At 38.0% G+C, this 7,516-nt stretch overlaps 1 long non-coding RNA gene across 2 annotated transcripts in view; it reads right to left on the bottom strand.

The window, feature by feature from the left end:
* Positions 1-597: 597 nt before the first annotated feature.
* The window catches only part of LOC103098235 (uncharacterized), a 45,128-nt gene continuing 38,209 nt past the window's right edge, over positions 598-7,516 (bottom strand). The window contains exon 5 of one of the 2 annotated variants that reach the window (XR_008916253.1): positions 598-2,182. This is a non-coding gene — a long non-coding RNA (uncharacterized LOC103098235). Of the gene's footprint in view, positions 2,183-2,221; positions 4,682-7,516 lie in introns of those variants that run through there. The other variant, XR_008916252.1, reaches the window with a different exon arrangement.

Here is a 7,516-nt window from a genome sequence, read left to right as displayed (position 1 = left end):
TTTTAAAATATTACTCTATTAAAACATGAATAGATAATGGACTTCTCCATTAGTGGCAATGGAATGTCCCTGAACAATCTGCAGGGATCTAAAAAAAACTATCCACAAGCAGAGGATAAACTGTGAGAGTAAAAACACCGATGAAAAGCAACTGCTTGACTACAGGGGTGGAGGGGATATGACTGAGGAGAGACTCTAAATGAACACTCTAATGCAAATTCCAACAACAGGGAAATGGGTTTGAATCAAGAACACATGTGATACCCAGTAGAATTGCACGTGGGCTATGGGAGAGGTGGTGGGAGGCGGGGTGGGGAGGAAAAGAAAATGATCTTTGTTTCCAATGAATAATGTTTGGAAATGACCAAAAAAAAAAAAAAACCATGAATAGCATGAAAATGGAATTTGAGTGATAATATATGTATAACAGTGAAATTGCCTGTCAATTCCTAGAGGCAAGAGAGAATAGGGGAGAGAGAAAACAAGAATCATGTAACCATAGGAAATTTTTTTAAAAAATAAAAGTTAGTTTCTCTGTCAAGTAGAACACCCTACCTTGGTCTGGGACACCATCACTATGATCTGTGGACCCTGGGAGGAAGATAAGATAAATAGTCATTTATTTCAACAGGTTATTCTCAATGGCACCTCATAAAAGAGAGAAGGGTGGTGAAAGAAAGTTAAACTAATGAAGTTTGAAAGTGATATAGAAACAAGAGAAAGCAATCTCCTTGAGTATTGGAACTGTCACCTTTCTCTTTCATAGCCTCAGCACCCAGAACAGTGCCTTGCAAGAAGTAGACATGGTTTTTTAATTTAATTGAGTGGTAAACTCCTAATTATGCCCCCAGCAAGCAATTTCTTTGCTTCTTTGAAATCCTATGGAAGCTGTTTGACATTGTGGTTGTTCTGTAGTGTCTAATTCTTTATGACAGAGATACTAAACTGGTTTGTCATTTCCTTCTCCAGCTCATTTGACAAATGAGGAAGTTGAAGTAAATGGGGTAAAGTGACTTGCCCAGGACCACAGAGCTAATCAGTATTTAAGGCCACATTAAACTCAGGTCTTCCTGACTCCAGGTTCATCACTCTATCCACCATGCTAACTCATTGCCCAGATTTACTTTAATTTTTAATAATTTCTCCATATGGAGAAAAATGGGAGCAAGTTGTTCCTGTATCAACCAAGAGGCTGGAAGTATAAGGACCACAGGGCTTGCCACATGAACCAGAAAGCATGGAAATTCCCAAACGGAGTCCTTATAGGTAAACCTATAAATAAATAGGTTTGGAGGTCAGTTAACATCCAGGAGCACAGCACTGATACAGTGGGAGAGTTAGTCATTTGGCTCTTATTTTCCAATATTCCCATCTATTGCCCCAAGAGCCAACAGAAAGACTATGAAATAGTTGTGGGACAATATGGGATGGTTCAGGAAGATAAAACCTGGGGAGAGAGTGTATCACAATGAAAAACTGCCTGGAACCTTTTCAATCATGGCATTCTATTTTATTTCTAATTCCTGCCACACATTTCAGGAGAAAAAAAATTGGACTATTTTCTTTCCAAACCAAATCTTCTGTTTCTAATTAGTTCACACAAACCACAAACCCTTTCAGTTGACAATCTGCTCTGGCTGACAAAAAATAATAGATAGGCACGTAATTAAATCATACTAGATGAAAATGTGAAGACTTTGGTGAGAGTGGACTCATATCAAGTGGGCCAGGTTTCTTCCCAGGAGAGCAGATGCTCCTATCCTCCTCATTTTAGAGATGAGGAAACAGGCAATCAGAAGTTAAGTGACTTGCCATAGTCACCCAACTAGTAGGTATCTGAGGAGAGATTTTAATTCAAATCTTGTTGACCGCAGACCCAGTACTCTATCCACCAAGTCACCTAGCTGCCCCATTATAATAATCCTTATTTCACAAATAGGAAACAGAGGCTTAGCAAAGTGAAGAAATTTGCCTGGAATCCCACAGCTAGGAAATAAGAAGCATCAGTTCCCAAATCCAAGTTTCCATACCAAAGTCCAGGCCAGGGCTCTCACCAACAAACTGAGCAGCCTAAAGGATGGAGACAGAAGGACCAAAAGGCATGCATTGCTAACTACTAATTATTACCTATGCAAATGCTGGCATTGCACATCCAGGTGGAACTGAGGGTAAGTGAGTTCCCCTGAAAGGAAAAAATGCAAATTTGTTTCAATATCACTTTCAAATTTCCTGAGTTGATCACCTCTGTCTGGGATGACTCAGACTCACTGATGTTCTGTCCCACATCAATGCAGCTGCATTCCTGCCCCCATTCCTACCCTTCAACCCCCATGTCTCACTCAGCTCCCCTCTTATAGAAAACACATTCTTTTTTTTTTTTTTAGGAAAACTAAATACTCTTATATAACTAGGCTTATAATTCCTAGTCACTTCCATTTTGGTGTGCAATCTTGCCAGTCTAGTCTGGCAAGAGTGATTTGCAACACCAGTGCCCGCTGACCAAAACAGGAGAATGTAGACAAATTCCAGTGACAAGGATGGCCATCTTATTATAAGAATGAATATGAATAGGGGCACATTGGATAGAGATCCAAGCCTGTTGGAGGAACCTGAATTCAAATCTGGTCTCACATACTTCCTAGCTGTGTGACCCTGAACTAGTCACAACCCCAGTTGCCTAGTCCTTGCCATTCTTCCATCTTAGAATTGATACTAAGACAGAAAGTATTTTTTTTAAAAAGAGCTAATATGGATATTTTCCAGTTCCTTTTTCTCCTTTCCCTTTTGATGGAAGTGAACTCTAGCTCATATCTGCAGTGCTTAGAACTTTTCAAAGTACTTTCATATTTATTTCTCAACTTTACCCCATAGTAACTCTATGAAGAAAATGGGACAGCCATTATTATGATCCAATTTTACAAATGAGAAACTCGAAACCCAAGCAGGTTAAGTGACTTGCGATTGGTCACATGAAGAATTAGTAGCAAAGCTAGAATCAAGTCTTCTGTGACCCTCATCAGGATTTTTTTCCCCTGGGAATCTTTCCAGGGATGCTCATCAATAGTAAATGAACATTTATTAAGTGTCTACTATGTACAGGAATGGAGAGATGAACACAAAGAAGGAAATGATTCTGTACTCTGACAAAGTTTGCATTCTTTAAGAGAGAGATAATAGGTATATATAGAAGGATGGACCAAATAAATACTACAGACTTGGAACTGGCACTAGCATTTGTAGAAAAGGAGGATTAGGAAAGTTGTTTGTTTTTTAAACCCTTTCCTTCCATCTTGGAATCAATACTGTGTATTGGTTGCAAGGCAGAAGAACAGTAAGGGCTGGGCAATGGGAGCTAAGTAATTTGCCCAGGGTCACACAGCTGGGAAGTGTCTAAGGCCAGATTTTTTTACCCAGGACCTCCCATCTCTGGGTCTGGCTCTCAATCCATTGAGTCACCTAGCTGCCTCCTAGGAAAACTTTTTAAAATATTAATACTATAATCACACCACTATCATCATTATATTCTGGAAATCAAGTCAACAAGCATTCATTATTTCATTTAATAGTTTTCCCAATTGCATGGAGATATAAGTTTTAATGATTATTCTCTTCCTCCAACAAGCATTTATTAGGCACTTTCTATGTGCCAGGAATACTGTTCTAAGCAATGGGCATAGAAATGATAGCAAAAACAGACTCTGCCCTCAAGAAGCGCAGTGTTTGTATATGACATTATTTAAGACTCCATGCTGCCAGAGACTTTGGTTTTAAGAGAACCATAATAACATTATGAAGACAAATAACTTTGAAAGGTTTTAGGATGCTGATCAGTGTAATGACGAACTCACTCTTCCCAAGGTCTGAAGATGAAATATGCTACTCACCTCCAGACAGCAAGGTGGTGGATTCAGGGTAGAGAATAAGAAGAGAATTTTTTCATGACTGACACAGGAATTTGGTTTGCTTGACTGTGCATATTTGTTACCAGGTTTTTTATTTTTTATTTTTTCTTCCATTGGAATAGTGATAAAAGAAAAAAAGAGATTTTTTTTTACTTTTTTCAAAGACATTGTCTTGTTTCCTTTTTTTCTACAAAATAAGAGATTATCTATATTAAGATGGTGAGAGACAGGAGCTATGAGAAAATAATATACTTGAATATACTTTTATTGATGTATAAGTTTGAATTTTATTTTATTTTTATTTTAATAAAAAATTTCCACATAAGTTTTCCGAAGTTATATGATCCAAATTGTCTCCTTCCTTTCTTACCTCCCTCCTCCCACAGCTGGCAAACAATTCAATCTGGGTAATATGTGTATTATCACACATTTCCATAGTACTCATTTTTGTAAGTGAATAATTTATAAAACCAAAACCCCAAATCATGTACCCCAATAAACAAGGGAAAAATCATATGCTTTCATCTGCATTTCTATTCCAACAGCTCTTTCTCTGGAGATGGATAGCATTCTTTTGTCAAAAGTCCCTCAGAATTCTTCTGGATCATTGTATTATATGTAATAGTATATCTATTGTTAGTAGCAAAGTCCATCACATTTGATCATTCTACAATATTGCTGTTACTGTGTATAATGTTCTCCTGGTTCTTCTTATTTCACTCTGCATCAGTTCATGTAGGTCTTTCCAGCTGTTTCTGAAATCATCCTGTTCATCATTCCTTAGAACACAATAGTATTTCATCATCATATTGATGTCTCATTTTGGAAACCAAATCCTATATTCTCCATACCCATTTGATATTAAATGAAATTATTGTCTAAAATAAAAATAAAGACAGTGGTTTTACTCTTGAACTTTTTGGGTTAGGTCCTAAGAAAATACCTCAATGGAATCATAGCATCACAAGGTTTAAAACCTGAAGGGACCTTAAAGATCATTTTATCCAATATCTCTTATCATTTTACAGATAAGACATAGTCCCTGAAATGCAGGTCAAGAAATTTAAAGGAATAAAACAACAAAAGGTGCAACTCTGAGTTGCTAGTCAGGCATATCCCTTGGATAATTGTCATTTTGAACCTTTCTTTAATTGGCAAGGCAACAGAATGAAATGGATATTTTCCCTCTCTTCTTTTGCTTGACCTCAGGATACAGTGACTTTCATTCCCTAAGTCAGTGATTAACATGAGATGGAGAGTGTGTGTGTGTGTGTGTGTGTGTGTGTGTGTGTGTGTTGGTGTGTAGAAGCTAGTATGGGTTTATGTATATATATGCATATTTTTCATTGATATATATAAATTCATTGGTATAAAAAATTCCCAGAGAGGAACTTTTCTCTTCTAATGCTGATTTGCAACTATTCTGCAACTTAAGAGTCTTGGGGAGATCCCTAAGGCACTGAGAAATTATGTTAGGCAGACCAGGATATGCCAGAGGAGGGTCTTTCTAACCCTGAGAGCAACTCTCACATTGCCCCTGGCCTCTCATGTTCCCATGCACATACCAACATGTAGATTTGTATAGATAGTTTAGACATGTTTGAGTACTCTGAGCTGACATTCATCTATGGAAATGCAAGCAGACGTGAGCATATGTTGGGCATGTGAGTGGGTGATATTGCTAGAATAAGTTCTTGGTTGAAGGTTCAAGTGGCTAGGTTTGGGATGTTAAAGGAGTGCAAGGTGGTGTCTCTTAGAACCTGAACTGACCTGGTGAAAGGAGATTGTTTCAACATTATGCAGCACCCATAAGCAATAGGCAAGATCTTTCACTTCCATATGCCAAAGTGGCACTGCCATTGGTCAGATTTATTGGAAACAGAAAAGTGGTTGTCCTCTAATTTGTAAAAGGTAAAACGGGAACTCTTTCCAGCCAAAGGCAATCCAGGATTTTTGTGGTGAGGTTTCTAGAAAAGCTATCCCCTTTCTGAGTTTTACATCCAAATCAAATAGGATGGAATAGGAATCAATTTATCTTTGTCTAAAGCCTGCTCTGTGCTAGTCACTCTTCTAGGCACTAGAAAAGAAATAATTTCTGGCCTCGATAAATTTACATTCTCTTGAAGGATTCTTTCTTGAAGTGAGAAGTTTCAGGGTAAGACTAGCAATTCTGGATGACTATGAGAAGTAAGAGAGGAAAGATGCTAGGACTGGTACTGTGGGACTGAGGCCTCTATAAATAGAAACTACCCTTCTGTGTATTTATTATTTACCTCTCTATAATAGATGCAGGCTGTTTACATAAAGAGCAGAGAATTCTCCCCTTGCCCCACCATTACTGTCCTCACCACAAACCTCAGACACTCAAGGAGTGTACAAGATTCTTACTTCAAGAAAGAGTGGGTTGAACCTGTTTTGTTCCCCCACATTATGGGTGTTCTTTTTTTAAATATATGACATAATAACAGTCCTTTGAGTTCTGATTATGCTTTTGTCCTGGGGATCTCCAAAACATCTCTAAGATTTTATCACATTTACTCTCTTGGCAACATCCTTAGGAAGACAGGTTTTCCAAGCAGGTATCAGATGAGATTGAGAGAGGAAAAGTCAAGACCAAAATGAAATTCTTTGTCCTAAGCTCCCAAGGATCAAGGTGGACAATTCAGCTACTCTATTCAATTTGGCTAGTTTGATTCTATTCTATACTATTCAGTAAGAATTTATTAGATGTCTACCATATGCCAAGCAAGATGCTATCTCCTGAGAGTATGAAGGGAAAAAAAATTAAAGGTACCTCCAATAGAAATAGACTGAGACCTGGCCCTTTGCTGAGATAACACAAGGAATTACTCTTATTGGTGCCCAGAGACTCAACTGTCACTAAGATGACTGTTCACAGAATGGAGGAAGATTTTCTCTCTTACCATAGATGGAACTCATTATCATTATCATAGCATGCATCTATATGCATTTTAAGAATTGTGAAGAACTTTACAACCACTGGATTATTTGATTCTCACATTAACTCTGTGAAATCAATGTTATTATCCTTATTTTTACAGGTATAGAAACTGAGACTCAAGATATTGACATATTCAAGGTTATACATATATTAAGTGTCAAAGCAGGATTTGAATGCAGATCTTTAAATCCCAAACTCAATCTATTACACCAACCTTTACACTCAAAGGTGACCCTTTTAGTGAGAGACACACTCTGGTACAAGAGGAAAAAAGCCACTGCTGGAATCAGAGATCCTGACTTCAAGTCATGCATCTAACACATATTATCTGTCAGGCTGGGCAATTCATTTAACCCCCATGGGTCTGTTTTCCCCTTCTTAAAGGAAGGGATTGGACTCGATGACCTTTGAGGTTCCTACCAGCTCTACAGTTTTGATCATATAAGTCATATCTCAAAAGTAGGGATGGATTTTTACTAACTCATCCATAGACCCTTACCAAATGACCAATGGCATGAATTTGGAAAATAGCTAGCCAGGGTTAGGAGTGCCTGGATTGCATGGCCATGGACCAGAGAGCTGCTAACCCATCCCACACAGGAAATTGACCACATGACCTCAGTTCCCAAACAATACTCCAGATGAGCTAACC

The sequence above is a fragment of the Monodelphis domestica genome, chromosome 2 (genome assembly GCF_027887165.1).
Source record: "Monodelphis domestica isolate mMonDom1 chromosome 2, mMonDom1.pri, whole genome shotgun sequence".
NCBI classification, from domain to species: domain Eukaryota; kingdom Metazoa; phylum Chordata; class Mammalia; order Didelphimorphia; family Didelphidae; genus Monodelphis; species Monodelphis domestica.
The sequence above is the reverse complement of the archived record's forward strand: the minus strand, read 5'-3'. Positions and strand labels throughout refer to the sequence as shown.